The following is an 18,324-nucleotide window of genomic DNA, read 5'->3' as shown; positions in this document are numbered from 1 at the left end:
ACCAAAATGGACCGTACATGTTTATTTTTTTCATGTGTCAAGACAGTGCAAATAGAAACACCCCACGCAATGCTGAGTTCCTGTTATCCTCAAGGTTCTGTGCCCCTCTTTAGCAGCATCTGAGAACGCAGGCGTGATGGCATACAAGGTTTCACAACCTCGTAAAAGGCTAACAGGCAAACTCTGGCAGAGGCCCCCCAAACACCAAACACAAGGAAGCACCAATACCCCAAACCGTGTGAAGCTCTGGGCCCTTGGGGGCAGGTCCCGGGGCACTCACCCAGGAGCGGAGTGTGTGGCCACAATGGACGGAGGCTCGCCTCTCCCTCCACCTTCGCGGACCCCTGAGTGGGTGCGTACTCATGCGTGCATGTGTGCTCCCGGACGCCCCACCTGTCACCTCCACCTGATGAGCTCCCAGGCTTACAGGTCCAAGCAGCAGCTCCAGGAAGCCCCTCCTGAACGGCCATGCCTACCCCCACCCCCTCCACCACCCGCAACACAAGCCCCAGCTGGCTGTGTGCAGGCCGTAGCGGCCCGTGATGTTCTAGAGGCACAACTCTCCTTCAGGTTAGACTCTGAGCTCTTTAAAGGAAGGGACGGCCATCGGGCCTGGGTGGGTCCCACAGAAGAGCCTGCAGGGGGGAGGGCTGCAGTGAGGAGACCGCACCCCCCCCCACCCCTACTGCAGAGGAGTGCTCTATTTACCCTCCCTGAAGCCTCAGCATAAACAGGAGAGGAGGTGACTGCAAGCCTCCGGGCCCCCACCGAATGAGTCAAGGCTGGCATTTCAGGCGCGGCCGCCGCACTTGGGCCTCCAGCTTCGCCGGCGCCCGTCCTTAGCTTCCCAAGTGCGGTGGTGACTCAGCCCACGTCTGTGTTCTCACTGACCACCCACAAGATCTGCAAGCCTTCTCGACTTTCTCACACATGCGTGGGTGCCCTCCTCCAGCCACCCTCCCAGCCAAAATAGAAAGCCGAGCAGGGACAGGAGAAGGAGGGCCCGAGAAGCAGTGTGAAGCCGTGTTTCCTAGGCTCCTGGCACCAAGAGCAAGGGGACACTCAGTCTGCCCTGCGCTCCGTGAGCCAGTCAGGTGCTGCTCGTCCCTCCTCCCCCTGCAGGGCCGCAGGTACCGCTGGGGCGCAGATCCCACTGGGGAAGACCCCTGGTGGCTTCAGACCCACAGAGCTGGAGAAGCCTCATGGGGCAGTGAGCCCGACTCCTCCTCTTAACAAAAGAGAAAACTCAGGCCACGCAGGGTACGGAGAAGACACTCCGTGCAGGGGAGTAGCAAAGCCAGGGCCCGAACTGTGACTGCCACAACGCCCATGCTTTATGAGCTCCTGGTGCCAGTCCCTTTGTTTTTTTGGTCCTCTATTTTCTCATCTAGGAATAGGGCTAATAAGCCTTTCCTCACAGGGCTAGTGTGAGAAAGTGAAGAACTTATCACTACAGTACCTGGCATACAGAAAACACTCAAAGTAGCTACTACTATGTTTAACGTTATTTTCAGGGCGACAAAAAGTACCCCAAAGAGAGTAATTCAGAGAAACAAGGACTCTTCTGTTCAAGGTTAGAAATAGTCTTCCCGGGGTGCATGGGTGGCTCAGTCCATTAAGCGTTCTACTTCGACTTAGGTCATGTCTCGCAGTTCATGGGTTCAAGCCCCACGTCGGGCTCTGTGCTGACTGCTCAGAGCCTGGGTCCTGCTTCCGATTCTGTGTCTCCCTCTCTCTCTGCCCCTCCCCACTCATGTGCTCTCACTCTCTCTCTCTCTCAAAAATAAATAAAACATTAAAAAAAAAAAGAAACAGTCTCCCTTAAAATGAATGGAGCGGTTTCATTTCATATTCAACATTTCCTTGAAAACTTGCCCTGCAGGCATGATATAGAGAGAAGGTGTCCCAGGACGGTAGAGAGGAGTCCAAGAGGGATTCCCATGGATGGAGAGTGTGGGGACAGGGCAGGTGCAGGCATCAGTCTGGACGTGTCTACTCTCGAGGGCCAGATGGAATCCCAGGACCAGCAAAGTTCGTGACCTTGAACGACCACAAAGAGTATCCTCATCCCTCCCAACCACAGAAACGCCCCCTTGGGCACCGTCGTTGTCTATTGATCCAAACATCAATGAGGCCAATGCTCTCCCTCAGCTCCAGTATCAATGATTCAGATCCAGGAGCCCGGAAGCCCAGAGGAACCCAGAGTCCATGCTGCTACTTGGACTCAGGGTCTGGAAAGCCAGACTTGCTGTGTTTGCAAATCCCAACCAGTGTGTATTTCTCTGTAAAGCCAAGGCCAGTGGCTGAACGTAGTAGGGTCTCAGTTTTCCTCATCTGCAGAAAGCACACGTGTCTCTTAGGGGACCGGAAACTGAAGGCCATAAGTGCAATTCACACACAGGAAGTATTCGAGCCAGCCGATGTACAGGTGGGCAGGCTGTCAAGCATTCTGTGTTTCTATTTTCCCAGGGATCCCTATTATTTACTTAAAAACACATGAGAATGGCTGTATTAGAACACAGAGGCAGGGGGAAGGAAGGCGACGAGAACACCATGGTCCTGGATGCCCCAACATTTACTTTGGAAAGCCCTGCCATTTCAAGACACCTTCTGTGCAGAGGCTGGCCACTGGTCCCCTCCTCCGCCATCGCCTCCCTGGACACTCGCCTGGTGGACACAAGCCTCCACACTGGTGTCCCTGCTTCTCTTCTTGGTCCCTGCCCCCCAGTGTCCCTTCTCTTCTCAGCAGCATGAGGGATGGGGGTCTTTCTAAGAAGTCAGCCCCCTCACGTCATCCTCCGGTGGCCTCTCAGCTCCTCATCAAAGCCATGGCCAGCACGCCCCATGCGCCCTGCCTCCTGGCTCTACCTTGAGTAATTCATTTTCCTTAAGATGCCCTTGCACACAGGCCCCTCACTGTTCTGCAAAGCCACCGAGCTGGGGTCCACGTGAGGATTGCCTCAAAGGTTCTCTCTGAAGCCTGCCAGGGGCTGGCCCTCACCCTTCCTCCTAGTCTCAGCTCAAATGTCATTTTCACAAGGAGCCTTTCACTGCCTCCCAGTTCCTCGATAGCACGTCACCGTCTTTTATTGTATGTGAAGCAGCACCCCTCACCGCAGGACCCTTCCCTCCCTCTGGGAGGGCAGGCTCTCATCGACTCCCAGGGGCTGCTGTGTCCCCAGGGGCAGCAGAGGGCTTGACCAGGAGACAGCCCTGCATACATGTCTACTGAATGAACCAAAGGTCAAAATCGAGCAGAGTCTTGAAGAAAGTACAGGCTTTGGGAACTGAGGGCCGAGAAAAGGCATGCTTACAGCAAAGGGGACAGGGGAGGTCTGGGGGGAGGGGAGCAGAACTTTTGCCAAAGCTATGAGACTGGATACTTGATCATTTTATCCCACTTAAATTTTCCTTTTTGTATGTTTATTTATTGACAGAGCACAAGTGGGGGAGGGGCAGAGAGAGGGGGACATCAGTGAGCCTGATGAGAGGCTCGAACTCACGAAACCCGAGATCGTGACCTGAGCCGAAGTCAGACGCTCAACGGACTCAGCCACCCAGGCGCCCCTCCACTTAATCTTCAAAACCCAATCTAACAGATCATTGTAAAAACGCCCACGTTTTGTGGGAGGCAACTGAAGCCAAGGGGTGGCCCCACAGCTACTAAGTGTCAGGACGGCCCCACAACAGCAGCATGGGCTGGGCTACGGGACTTCAGCCGCAAGAAGGATGATAAACATCCCAGAAAACAGACCCAGGGTCCTTTGGCGCATCTGAGGAGGGGCGGAGGGAGGCTGGAAAGAAGGCCCTGGAAGAAAAGGACAGAGGAAGACCCAGCCATGTTCGGGATTTTGTCAGTTACCTTCAAGTGCAATACAGAACGAACTTCAAGTACAAACCTTCATACTGGCTTGGACATTAATCTTTATAAGATGACAATGAACGGCCTGTTTTGGTGGCATGAATTAATCATGAACTGATGCTTTTTAAATTTTAAAAACAATCTTCCCTTTATAAATGTCTCAGCAAAAGGTGCTCGGGCCACCTCCCTGGTCACAAGGAGCCCACTGGTTCATTCAACCATTCAGCAATTATTCGTATTAACTCAAGGGTGTCACTGGACACCAGGGAGGCAAAGATGCACAAAGCGGGAGTTGAAGGAAGGGAAAGGAGACACCAGGGAATCATTATACACTACAGCGAGGACTCTAAGGTGACTGCACAGGAAGTCTGCCCCAGGGCCGTGGGGTGGTCCAATCACTTCTGTGCCTGGTGACTAGTCGGGGAGAGGAGACTGCCTTACGGGACCCATAAAGGCTGAGCAAGTATGAAATGCACCCCGTGGTGCTTATCCCCCACTCAACTTGACATACTTTGGCATATACAAAGTGTTATTTGACATTCAGGAATTAAGTACGCACGGTACACAGTTCCATGAACATTACATACGGTTGCACAGACAAGGCGAGCATCATAGGGGAGGCTGAGTGGGGAGCACAGAGGTGACAACAGAGGTGTTAACAGAACCAGACTTTCCAAGGGAGGTGGGGCCCAGGCTTCACAGGATCTGTACCTCTGTTCCTCTCCGCCCAGCCTCCCGTGGCCTCTGCCACCAGCCCTGCACAGAGCCCGGAGCCTCCGGCTTCCTTATGCTCTGTGGGCTGGGGTCAAGCGAATCTGTCCACAAATGGAACTTTGGAGAGAGAGTGACAGACAGAGAGAAGAAAATGTAGTCTGAGATATATCTACCTCTCTATCCCACCTTCCTTTCTCTTCTCCTTTTCCTTGCTGTCCCCCGAAACCAACAGTAACAAGGCAGAGACGAAATGGTCCCTTGGATGCCAAGGGACCAGGTCCTCAAGGTCCCCATCAGACTTGAGCCAGGCCACACCCTCAAGCTGCTGCCAAGAAAGCTGTTCCTGATAATTTTTTTATGTTTATTTATTTTTAGAGAGAAAGAGAGAGAGTGAGTATGGGAGGATCAGAGAGAGAGAGGGAGAGAAAGAATCCCAAGCAGACCCCATGCTGTCAGCACAGAGTCCAACTTGGGACTTGGTGGCCCCCTGGTGGCCCAGCTGTTCTGCCTCTTGGAGCCAGGCCCACAGTGGGCTCTATGCAGCACAACCCCACTGAATCCTAACGTGCCCTGTGAGGTCAGTGCTGTTACACCCCTATTCCATTGGGGGGGGCGGTAACTGAGGATCAGGGGTGATGTGACTTATCCAGTATCAGAGTCAGCGACCGGCTTGTGAACCACCATCACCCAAGCCCCCATTTTCTTTCCCCAGACTCCTAAAATACCTCCCCAAGTGATCTGTCTGCTTCCTCCATTCTGCACCCAGAAATCAGAAGGTCTGTTCACATAAAAATCTACTCCTAGAATCCCCTGCTGTAAAAGCCCATCGGTTTCCCTTTCAGCAAAATCGAGTCCCTCTGTAGATGTACAAATGCCCGACAAGCACATGAAAAGAGGGTCAACGTCACTGGTCACTAGAGAAATGCCAATCAAAATCGCAATGAGGTCACCTGCACTAGGCTGGCTATAAACAAGAAGCAAATAACCGAAAACAAGTACTGGCAATAATGTGGACAAACGGGAGCCCCTGCACGTCGCTGTGGGAATGACAACAGTCACTGGGGAAACAGCTCGCAGGTCCTTCAGGAGATGACCCGGAACGACTACCGGACCCAAAAATTCCACTCCTGGCTATGGAGCCCCGAAAACTGAAATGAGCATTCAAATAAAATTTGATTCCTAAATGTTCACAGCAGAATTATTCACAATAATCAAAAGGTAGAGGGGCACCAGGGTGGCTCAGTCGGTTAAGCATCTGACTTCAGCTCAGGTCATGATCTCGTGGTTCGTGAGTTCAAGCCCCACGTTGGGCTCTGACAGCTGACAGCTCAGAGCCTGGAGCCTGCTTCAGATTCTGTCTCCCTCTCTCTCTGCCCCTCCCTGCTCATGCTCTCTCATAAATAAATAAACTTAAAATTTTTTTTACAAGGTAGAAATGAATTAAATTTCTCTCAACTGATGAAAAGACAAACAAATATGGTCTTTCCATACTGTGGAATACGACTCAGCCATGAAAAACAAACGTTTAATGCTATGCTAAGTGAACAAGCCAACACAAAAGGCCCATGTTTTATAGACATAATTTATAAGAAGCGTCCAGAATAGGCAAAGCCATAGAAACAGCAGATCAGTGATCTCCAAGGACTGGAGAGGGGAATGGGGAAGGAGCGCTAACGGGTGTAGGATTTCCCTTTGCTGCGATAAAATGTTCTGGGACAAGACAGTAGCAGTCTCTGCACAATACCGTGGACATGCTGAACGCCCCTGAATTCTATACTTCGAGATGGAAAAACATGGTGAATTGTATGTTCTGTGTATTTTACCACAAAAAAAGAAAAAAAAAAAAAAAGGCAGGGGGGACCAAATCCCTCTCCTTCATTCTCCTCTGAACCTTCTCTCCCTGAACAATTTAGCCCCAAATCCAGTAGAGGACCCCAGCACGTAGCCAGCTAAGACAAGGACGCCCTGTCGTAACGACCCACGTTGCACCTTGCACTCTATTTCTAGTGTCCTATTTAGTCATCTCCTCAACGTGTGCACGCGCCCGCTGCGATAACCCTGGTCTACCTTGTTCTCCATTTGGCACGGCCAGACGCAGCAATTAAGAAGACAACGAGTAAGGCAAAATGAGGGACGTACTTGCACTAAAAAAAAAAAAAAAAAAAAAAAAAAAAGATGGACTATTTCTTTGTTTATCTGAAATTCAGATTCAACGGGGCTTCCTATATTTCACCTGGCAGCCCTATCTCACAGGTATACCCCGGTGAAGAGGAAATATTTGTGAAAATCTGAATGAAGACGTGATTCCTAGTCCGCTACCCTGCGCTCACGAATGAGGAATTCAGTCACTGCGCGTGTGCGTGCCGATCACTATAATACTCTAGGGTGCAGAGAAGGCAGAACGAGGACAGGAAGGTGGCGAGGTGGCCATATCTGGATATGCCCCCTTCCCTTTCCGTCCCGGCCCCTCCACAGCAGTAGGTGTGGCACTGGGGACAGCAAATAAGTGATGTGGAACCTTCAGAAATCTGCACCTGGAAGGGGAAGCCAGAGAAGGAACAGTGATGACAGGGTCAGGGCCACCTGGGCAGGCAGAGAAGGGGAGTCACCCGCAGAGGGACCTTCCCAGGATCCAGACTGTCCAGCAGGATTTTAGAAGATGGGATGAGCAAGGGAGAAAGGGGATGCAGAAGACCACTCCAAAACCAAAGAGCACTTGCTCCCAAGCTGCAAGGCCATCCCCCCCCCCCGCCCCCGCCCCTCCCACCACCCCCTGCAAGCTGGCAACCCTGTTCTCACCTAGCTGACCCCCTCTCTCGTCTCAGAGTCACAGGATTTGGGGAAATGCTGGTTGTCCCGATCCCTTGCAGCGAATGTTTCCTGAACTGTGGGTGTCATTATTCCCATCTTATGGGTAAGGATCTAGTGCTCTGAACCACCCACCCCCCCATGCAAGACTGGCCCCTCCCAAGCCCCACCTCCAGCACCAGCCCCCTTCTCCACCCCGTCAACCTCTCTACCTGCCAGCATCACAGAGACCCTACTGGCTTCCAGAATATTCAAGCTGTTTCATAATTTCCTCCAGCCTAGCTTTGTGTAGACTATCCCTCTGCCTGGATCTAACCTCATCAACCCAGCAACCTCCCACTTTCCTTCCAGAAGGACTCACCTGCCAGCTGCTTCTGAAACCAAGCAGGCTAGCTAGCAGGCCCTCAGTCCCCTCCCTGCTTCAGCCGGATCACCGCCTGCTCATTATGGTTGTTACTAACAATCACATTAGCTAATATCTGCTGAGCGGAGTCTCCCTGCATGTCAGGCCCCACAATCAACGCAATCTTCCCAAAAAGCCCAAGCAGTAAGTACTACTATAATGATCCCTATTTTGCACATGAGGCACAGACAGGTTAAGTAACTTGCCTGAGGGTCACACAGCTAAATAAGCAGTAAAGCCCAGATTATAACCGAAGCGGTGTGGTGGTGGTCCCAGCTCCTCTCAGCGACCCTGCTAAGCCTGTGCCTCCAGTAGGCAGGGCTCAGGGAGGGAGGAGGTGCACCTGTCTCACCAGCCCCACCGCCTAGCCCAGGAGGGAGCACGAGGGACAGGGGGCCTGGTGAATAAGACTGCATATTAATTGATTAATTGGATGGAACTACGTAACATATGGAAAACACTTTGCATATCGACTGTCACACATTCAAATAGGCTTGGGATTTTATCATCTCATTTGAATAAATGTTTGCCTTTCCTGATTTTCAAACTGTCTTTGCAAACTACTCTTCAATGTGGCCTCCGGCCCAGGAGCCCCCCCACCCAAACTTAGCTTCCACTCCCAAGTGGTGTGGACCTAGGTAGGACCTGCTTCACGGAGCTCCCTAGGCCAGAACGCTAAGTAGCACTTTGCTGTGTGTGAAAACATTAGCTAATTAGAGTAATTCTCACTAACGTGTGAATGAAGCCAACAGGTGGCAGGAGCAGGGAGGGAAATGCATTTTAAGACAGGAGCCACACAGACTCATTGCGTGAGCCTGATCTTTCACCAGAACATTCCTCATCAGCCAGTCCCCCTCCCGCACCTTCTTGAAGACACAGAGCCAACCCCAGAGACTCCTCACGAGGAGTCTCTTCCTCATGCCAACTGCTCTACCCCCCTTCTTCCCTTCCCCAGGCCTCTTGGAAGGAATTAGAAACCACCTCCCAGACTGTGCTCTGAATGTATTCCTTATTAAGTGTTTCTTCATCACCAGACTAATAAATAAGGTTAACTCCTGACCCTGCAGGACTTCTCAGAGACTTGAAGCAGTATGTAACATAGCAGTATTTAGTGTCAATCTCCAAGGTGGGAATACTCTCTATGACGGTGATTTAGTCCAAAACAAGTATTTGGAGAGTGTGCTATGTGCCAAAAACAGGGTTGTCTATAAACAATGAACTTACTTGCTAAAACTTAGCTTACCTGCTGGAGGGGCAGAGGTACAGAGGTAGCAGAAAATCGCCTTTCGCCTGAAAGGATTATTTTGATTTCGGTGTGAGGTCCTCTGCATGGAGGAGAACCTCAGTGGGTGTCCCCAGGCTTCACCGTCAGGCAGTTGACTCTCCAGCACCCACTGAGCACCCCCTCTCCCACCCTCACGCTTTTCTCCCCTGCAGTATCTCTTTGGGTGTCTCTGGAGACTCTGGTGTCCTTGGGAGATAAGCACCCACATAATACTGTTGGATGGATGGACGGAGGGATCAAGAGGTGGATGGACAGATGGACAGATGGAATGACATAAGAGCCAAAGTTCCGACCAAGGGTTTATAACACCCATGTTTGGAAGCCGTATCTTCCGTGGGCACACCACACTCCTGTGACCCAGCCGTGCACCCTCTGAGGCTCGGTCTCCTTTATGACATGGGGAGTTGGGCCAGGTGATGGGCCGGAGGACAGCGCCCCGGAGCCCCAGGGACCGTGGCCCTTTGGCAAAGAAGGCCTGGGGCTGCCACATCTGTTCTCCAACAGAAGACAGACACGGAATTTACTGCGTGCAATCTCCTGATATCAACTGTTGGAAATGACTCTGGTTCTCAAAACCACCTGCAGGACAAACAAAACCCATCTGTGGACCGTGTTCATCCCAGGGGCCCGCAGCTCAGGAGCTGGGGACTGGATAAGAACAAGCCACAGGCCAAGAATCGGGCTATGAGCGCCATCACATCCACTCGCTCCACCTCCCATCAACTCTGGGCACGGCCACTATTATCCCCATTTCACAGATAAGGGAGTAGAGGTTCAGGGAGGCCAAGGAACTTCTCCATCACCAGAGAATGGAGTTGGAGGAGGTGACCTGGAAAGCCCTCCTTCTGTGGAGGGCAGTCGCCCACGGAACCCGTCCGTGGTCCCCGTCCTTGGCGCGGGCTCTCCCTGGACCCAACAGCAGCCCCGCGATGGTCAGTGTTGCTGTCTTCCTGAGGAGTTCGCTGAGGTTCAGTCTGGCCACGATGGCCCAGGTCCTGGTGCCACTGACTGGTGGAGACAGATCCTAACTCGGGTCTCTGCGGTGGGAAACAGCGGGGCTGGAGTGAGGCTACCCCTGTACATGCGTCACCTAATTTCCTGAGAGATGGGGGTGCACACAGCCACGTAAGGTAAACCACTCAATGGGTCTGGGCACAGCTGGGTCACAGTGTCCCTTCTCAAGACTTTTGTTTGCCTCTGTATCTCTGCCCCCCCCACCTGCTCCACACAGACGCGCACACACACACACACACACACACACGCGCGCGCGCGCGCGCGCACAGCACCCCCACTGACCCAGCGGGATGCTCCTGATGCAGGGAGTTCATCCCTCTGCTTTCTCTATGCCGCCCACGCCTTCCAGAAAAACACGTCCCCACCCCAAGTGCCATTCATCTAATAAGGCTGCAGTGACATTAATTATACTTAAATGTCTCCACTTGTACATAAATTTGCCTGCACGGCCCTGCCGTTGCCTCTGCCCCCCAGCCCCCCTCACGGTCTCCGGTCTTCTGAGGAATTCCCCTGCAGAACCACCAGCCCCAAAATAGAAGGAGCCTGGCGGAGAGGCGGTGCTCCTCTCCCCGTTGGAAGCTTGGCCCCTACTTGGCAGAGCAGATGCGCTCTGCTCCAAGCGAGGAGAGCCGCGGAAACCAAACGAGCCCTCGGAGGGCCAGATACGGCTGACTCTGCATTCGTGCCCTGCCACTTACTAGCTGGGTGACCTTGCTGCAGACCCCCGACCTCCTCAAGATTCGGCCCCACCAGATTCTAGGGTTTGGATGTGGGCAGGTGTGAGGAGGGATCTCATCTTTCTACTGGGTCCTAGGTGGGTATCCTTGGAAGCAGGTCTCATTTACACAGCAAACGTTTACTGAGCACATTATGTGCCAAATCATGTGCTCGGCACTGGACATTTGAACATGACAGAGAACTGTTGATGGCGGTGCTTTGGGGGCAGAGAGCAGAGAAATTCTGGACTCACGAAGATCTTGATTTTAACCACATTGCCACTTAACAAAGAGATGACTTTAGTGGCACCTCATTCTCATTATCGGCAAGATGAGAACAGAAATCCCCTTTTCACGTGGGGAAGGATTAAAACAACGCACGCGAAATCCCCACCACGGTCTCCGGGTTCCAGCCTGGGCTCCACAGAGCAGTACAGTTATTCTGTGGATGTCCCAACAACAGGATTCGGGGCCTCAGGGCTGCAATACCGGCTTCCCTGCTGTACGTACGTGTCCTTTAGTCTTTCTGTTTACGGACCTGAGTCTACCCATCCGTGCAATGAAAGGGCAGCTCTGGGGCCAGACGTGCAGCGGGAGTCGGCCCTGCCCCTTCCTGGCGCAGCGACCTGGGCTGCGGAACCCGGGAGGGCTCCTCCAGCTGGTGCCCTCCCACCAACAAGTGTGAGCCCTGTGCATGCCCCTGACTGGGCGCCGTCCATCAGGGAAGCACAGGGGCTAGTGTGTAAGGCTCAGGATAAGGAAGAAAAGGGACAGAGTGTGGACAGTGGCAGCTGTGCTGTGTAGGCCACGTGAAATAGTATAAACCCATCCTCTTCTCTTTTTTTAAGTTGATTTACTTATTGTTTGAGAGAGAGAGAGAGAGAGCACGCACACACGAGAGGGGCAGAGGGAGGAGAGAGGGAGAGAATCCCAAGCAGGCTCTGCACTGTCAGCACAAAGCCTGATGCAGGACTTGAACTCACGGACCGTGAGATCGTGACCTGAGCTGAAACCGAGTCGGACGCTTAACCGAGTGAGCCCCCCGGGCGCCCCAAATGGTTTCATCAAGTAATCTCTATGCCCAATGGGGGGCTCGAGCTCACAACCCCACGATCGAGAGTCACACGCTCTACTGACTGAGCCACCCAGGTGCCCCAATTTTTTTTATTAAGCAATCTCTATGCCCAGTGTGGGGCTCGAGCTCACAACCCCATGATCCAAAGTCACAGACTCTACCAACTAAGCCAGCCAGGTGCCCGAGTATAAACTCATTGTCTGACTGTATTCAGGTGCCACCTAACCTCCTGAGTTCCCAGGACACAGGGACGCGGTGGGGAGGATGAAGAGGTGGCTAGACCATGAGCTGGTCGCCTGTCCTGTCTTCCCGGCATCCAACACCACCAGCCCCTACACACCGTTAGTGAAGGTTCAGTAAATATTAGTGGATGGATGCATTCATTTATTTACTTAAGGCTCAGGGCAACTTTGCGTGTAACAGCTCCTAGTGGTGGGGATGTGGAGACCCACAGCCTATGTCACCCCACCTGCTCCCCCACCATCTACCCTCCCACGCTCGGAGAAACCTCGTCCTCGTCCGGAGCCTCGGGGCCACCTACTCGGCTCACCCTGTGTCCCTGCCTGCCACTGTGCGGTGAGCCCCTGGCTGCCCTCTCCCCGGAACTGATCCCGAGGCAGCACCTGCTTCCTCTGCAGAGGACACACATGGGCACACGTGGCTCATTCCATGGGCCAAGAAGCACACACGTGGCCCTCGCATTTATCCACGGGGCACATGTGGCTCATTCAGTCACGCGGCCAGAGAGGCCCAGGAGACAAGCTAAAGGTGTGGAAAAAGAGGCTTCCTTGACCAACCTGCCTGAGACCCCAGCCAACGTGTGCTGAGCTGGGCTGTGCAGTCACCCAGGTGGGAGAGCGGAGCAGTTTGCCACCTGACCGGGTGATGGGTCCCGATCCTGTGCTGCCCGAGATCAGCGCACTGCTTCGGTTCAACCGGACTCCAAGAGCATCTGTGGGCCTGCACAGGGCCCTGCTACGCGTGTCCAAGAGCGCTGGAAAAACTGGACCAGCGTGCAAAGCCCAGCCCCACAACATGCACGCATCTCAAAAACATTATGCGAAACGAGAAAAGCCAGACACGGGTCACGGGTCATCCAATTCCACTCCCATAAGATGTTCGGAACAGGTCAGTCCTTAAAGACAGCAGTTTGTGGTTTCCACGACGTGGCGAGAAGCAGGAGTGGCGGCTGCCACATGGATCCAGCCTCTCCTTCTGCGGGGATGAAACCGTTCTGCAACTGGACCAAGGTGATGCCGCACAGCTCGGGGAACATGCTGAATAAACCCTTCAAATCCTAACTTTTATGTTATGTCAGCCTCACTTCAGTGAAAACATACAATCCCCAATACAACACATGCTTGTATTATGCTATTCTTGCATGCAATAGCTCAGTAAAAATTAATTCTTTCACTCTGAAAAAAACTTAACTATGATATCATTCTGTCTCTTCTCTGTCTTCAAGGCTGCCCGTCCCTCCTCGGGCTCCACTTCTTGGTTCAGATGTGCCTGGACTAAATCTCCATCTCCCACAGGACAAGAGCTCCAGAAGTTTGATCTTGGAGCTCATGTCCCCAAAACATCTTCCTCTGAAGACCAGACACACTTGGGGCTTTCGGCCTCAGAGACAAAAGAGGTGTGGCCATCGCTTGCCCACAGCGGCCCTGGTCCGCCTGCGAGGAGGCTCACGGCCTGCCAAGCTGGGGCGACCGCCCCCGTCCCGTGGGCACTGCCTCCATTCTCCCAACATGAGCAAGTGTGCCCCAGCCTCTGGTGCCCTTGCGCATCCTCTTCTTGGGTGTTGGAGCCTCCTGGACTTAAACCTCAATAGGCAATCTGTTCTGCCCCTCCCTCCCAGCCCCCAGACTATGCAGACTCAGGGGCGGCCACGGTTCCGCAGCCAGCTCTTAAGGCCCGTGTGACACTGGGTGAGCCGCTTCGTACCTTCTGTAAAATGGGGACAATGCCACGACGCAGTGCCAGTGGGGGCCAAGAGTAGGCATATACCCACTTGGGGGGGTGGGGTGCTCCCAGGGGGTCCGTGCAGGTGGAGAGGCCCAGGGGAGAAAGGAGGCAATGACTGGTTTTTCAAGGATAGGAGGATGCATCTGTAGCCAAAAGGATGCTGCTAAAAATAGCATTTCTTCTATGGATGATTTCACATTAAATCTGCCCGACTTCCATGTCAGAACCTTCCTACCTCCCTTCCCCGCCCCTGCTAGCCTCAGGTAACCCGGGACAGATGCTCACAGCACGTGGAAGAGTGAGCCACAGGTTTTAAGAAAAACCAGCCAAGTTCAGAGTCCGTGGAGAAAGGAGTCCGGCTGACCAAGCTGCAGACCCACCACCAGGGCGTGGAGAGGCTTGTTCAGGGGACATCAGGAGCTCCTACAGGGGGGTTGGGGCTGGGAGAGGTGGTGCAGGGAGCAGGGTGTGGGTGGGGGACATCCTCTCAAAGCGGAGACCTTTCAGTAAGTAATCATAACGCAGCATGTTGATGCGATGGTTGTAAAAGGATGTAAATGCTGAAAAGCCGTGGGAAGCAGCCAGAACTGCTATTGAGATGTCAGCGGTCAAACCCCAAAAGAAAGCCGTCAAAATGCCTTGTCTTCGATGCCTGCTCAGTCCCCACCCCGACCCAGCCCTGCCGCCAGCCTCGACTCCCCCGAATACACAACACAGTAAATTATCTGACAGACGCTTTCTCGAAGTTTGACTAGGAGAATAATAAACACCTGTTATGAGTACATGAACGCATACCCCCCACCCCCAGACGCTGGAACAGAGATCATTCTACCACAACACCTTGTTATGGATATTTAGTCTGTCTCCTCATTAATCAAAGAATAATGGAAATAATAACTTTTTTAAAACACCAAATTAAGGCTGTCATTTCATAGCATCATCTTAATTAACCTGTGTGTCCTTATTTTCCGGGAATGTCCTGTCAACGTCTAGTGTCCCAGTACTTATTAATAGCATCACCATCAGGGCTCAGAAGTGGCTGCATATGAACAAGACCATATATGATCACCGTACCCACAGCAACACCCTAAGGTATGCCTTCTTACTGCGGCCCCTTTACAAGTGAAGCTATGGGGGCTTGCACAGATCAAGTCACCTACGTGGCAGACCAGGATTCAAATTTGGTCTCAAATAGAGGCTGAGCTCTAATCTCAACCCGAACATTTCCTCTCTAAATGAGTGGTTTTCAGATAGTACCCCTTAACCCCTAAGCAGGGAGAGGCATTCCTTAGGATCCACAAGCGAACTTAGAGACAGAATGGGGCTCAGGGGCCCCACCACCCCCACTATGGGCAGACCAAACCCCTTCTATTTTACAAAGGGGGTTGGAAGGTCTCTGCAAGAGTTCCTTGGTGGCGTTGGGGGGGGGGGGATCTAGTATTGAAAAAACTGAACAAATGATTATTTCTGAATCACCAGTACCTAGAACAATGCTGGGTCCCAGTAAATGCTTCAAAATAAATGACTGAATGAAGTATAGTCATTACCTAATAACTTCCCAGGCTAAACAACTACTTTGTTTTTTGTTTTTTGGTTTTTTTTTTTAAGTTTTGAGAGAGAGAGAGAGAGAGAGAGAGAGAGAGAGAGAGAGAACGAATCCCAAGCAGGTTTCGCGCTATCAGCACAGAGCCTGATGCAGGGCTTGAACTCATGAACCTGAGATCATGACCTGAGCCAAAATCAAGACCCAATGCTTAACCAACTGAGCCACCCAGGCGCCCCAGCTGACAGCTACTTTGAACATGACTGACGTAGACCTCCCAGTGACCGGTTATATTCACAGCAAAATTCACTACCGAAATACTCATGTCAGAATGACCGACCCCTCTTCACAGGGCACAAGATGGAAATACAACAAAAAGTCTTAAAACAGAAGGAAGCCTTGAGCTCACTTGGCCTTGCAGGTAAAAAGCATACCCTTGGCAAGGTTATAGAGAGAAACCATGAATATATATCATCATCTGTTGAAATTATCTAGCAAACCACATACTTTGAATTTTCCCTTAAAGCCAGCCTTTAATTAGCACACATACTCTCTGGCCTCCTGATGCCTGTTTGCGCGTCCATTATGCTTACCCAGCACATAGACAATTTCTTATTCACTTGTCTTTCCTTTCATTCCAGAAGCCCTAGGATTTAGGTCTCGTTTGTATCTATTCCCCAGGGTTCCTGTGAGTACTTGGCACTGTGTAAAGATCCAATAAATATCAGATGGGTGAAGGGATGCTCAGGGTCAAGGAATCTCCCGTGCTGGATCTCTCTAGAACCTGGGCTTTGGGTGTTTTGGAAGCATGGCAATGGTTGGCCGGGATTCTGCCCGATGTCAAAAGGAAGGCTGGCTAATGCTGGAGCCAGACGCACTCCTCAGATACCCCAGCTCACTCAGGGTGGATACAAATGTCCCAGACCAGGAGACATAAGGCAATGCACTGCACCACTCACCCAGGGCCTCGTCCAGAATGGCAGCATGTCGACTCTCAGTTTTTGGATGGCTGGGGGGGTAGGGTACAGAGCCAGCAGTCAGAGACTGGGTGGTAGACCAGAAGCCTGGCCATGCTGTAAAGCTGAGGTCCCAGTGTTTCCCTGACTTCTCTCATCTTAGCCTCCGACCACCACCTTTGGATGGAAGCGGGAGGAAGGGAAGAGGAGGAAGAGGAGGAAGAGGAGGAAGAGGAGGAGGAGGACTGGAAAAGATGAGTCAGGAAAAGTAGGTCAGACGCCTACTCTCCAGCAGAACCCCAAATGTGGAAGGAGCTGCCTGGTGCAACCTGAGGAACCCCCCTAATTCCTTAGCACGCTGTGGCTCAGCCCTTGCTTAAACCCATGCAAGAAGGGCACCTACTACCTTCCAAGGCTGCCAACATCTTTTTTCTCCTTGGTCCATGCAGACCCTCACTCTACTCCTATGGGAAGTGACCCCTCCAAATCCCAAACTATAATATACTCCAGACATGGGACTGAAAAGTATGAGAAATATTGTCTTAGATGAAGGGTTGAAACACTGGTTAACTATCTGCAATCTATTGTCTAAAGTTTGGTGACTTTGCATAATAAACCAGCAATCATTTCAATACCTCTGATAGAATTTCACTGTGCAGTGTGTTTAGCAAGCAACTTGGAAATTCAGGAAACTCACAGAATGCCTGGGGCCCAAAGGGAGAGCCCTTAGGGATCTTGTAATTGGGCATTTACTTACAAAATTATGAACCTGGACTCTCTTTTTTTTTTTTTATTTTAAAGGGGGGAGAGGGAGAGGGAGAGGGAGAGGGAGAGGGAGAGGGAGAGGGAGAGAGAGAGAGACAAAGAGAAAGAGAAAGAGAAAGAGAAAGAGAAAGAGAAAGAGAAAGAGAAAGAGAGGCTCTTAAGCAGGCTCCACACTCAGTGCAGAGTCAACGTGGGGCTCTATCTAACAACCCTGGGATCATGATCCGAGCCAAAATCAAGAGTTAGGTGCTCAACCAAAGAGCCACCCAGGCACCCCTACGTGGACACTCTTATATGAAATATCAGTTGGTGTTACATGAAAAGTGGTTTCCATGCTCAATGAAACTTGGAAGAAAGTGGGTTAAGCAGATGTCAAGACTGCAGGAATTCTCAGAGCCTTTGATATAATTATTCCCTCTATGCCACTCCAAAAAGTACAGAGTATCTCTCTACCTTCCCTGATTATGGAATTCTTACTTTGTGGGTTCTCACCTGGACTGATAGATGATAGTATATACTCTTTCAGAAAATGTAACCTAACCAAATGCCCCCCTATGAAAGACAAGGAAACTCTCCCAGCTCTGTAAACCTGAGCAAACTGCTGAAACGTTCTGAACTCTGGTTGCCCCTTTTGCAATCCCCATCCCACAGAACCAGAAGTGGTGCAACGGAAAACCATGATGAGGAAGCACACAGGAGACACACACAGCTCATGTTGTCTTTCTTCCCTGAGCGGCAGCCACAGGCTTGGAAGGAATCCATCTGTTTACCTGCCTGGGCTCTGAGCCAAATGTTGGTTCCAGGGACGTTTCACATCTATTTTCCCAGGCTTCAGCAAAAAGAAAGAAAAATGGCCTCTTAACCCCAGCTGACACAGCAATGGGACCTGGGAAGGCCAAGGATGACAGTCGTTCTATCTAATGTAATCTTTTCCTATAGCAATAACAACCAATTGCGTTGCCTTTCTTAAGAGCCGGGTGACGGATGTGACTGATGGGCCAGTCACATCATCCTGGGTGATACATTACAGGGTAAAGCTATGACAGAAAACTCACATGATCATTTCTGAGCACCATCTGGCTTAAGTGGTTCTTCACAGAAAGGACCAACATCCTGGGAACTTAGGCATGTTTACCTGGGCAAGTCCTGCCCTCCATGGATAGCTGTACTGTTCACTTGCTGGTCAGGTGGCTACAAGTAGTTCCTGAGTGGCTGCTA

General features: G+C 51.8%; 1 protein-coding gene across 4 annotated transcripts in view; it reads right to left on the bottom strand.

Annotated features, from left to right (window-relative positions):
* Nucleotides 1–18,324, bottom strand: part of FAM135B (family with sequence similarity 135 member B) — a 281,119-nt gene that overhangs the window by 191,763 nt on the left and 71,032 nt on the right. The gene's annotated exons all lie outside the window — the stretch shown is intronic.

The sequence above is a fragment of the Leopardus geoffroyi genome, chromosome C3 (genome assembly GCF_018350155.1).
Source record: "Leopardus geoffroyi isolate Oge1 chromosome C3, O.geoffroyi_Oge1_pat1.0, whole genome shotgun sequence".
Lineage (NCBI taxonomy): Eukaryota > Metazoa > Chordata > Mammalia > Carnivora > Felidae > Leopardus > Leopardus geoffroyi.
This window is presented reverse-complemented; position numbering and strand designations above follow the sequence as displayed.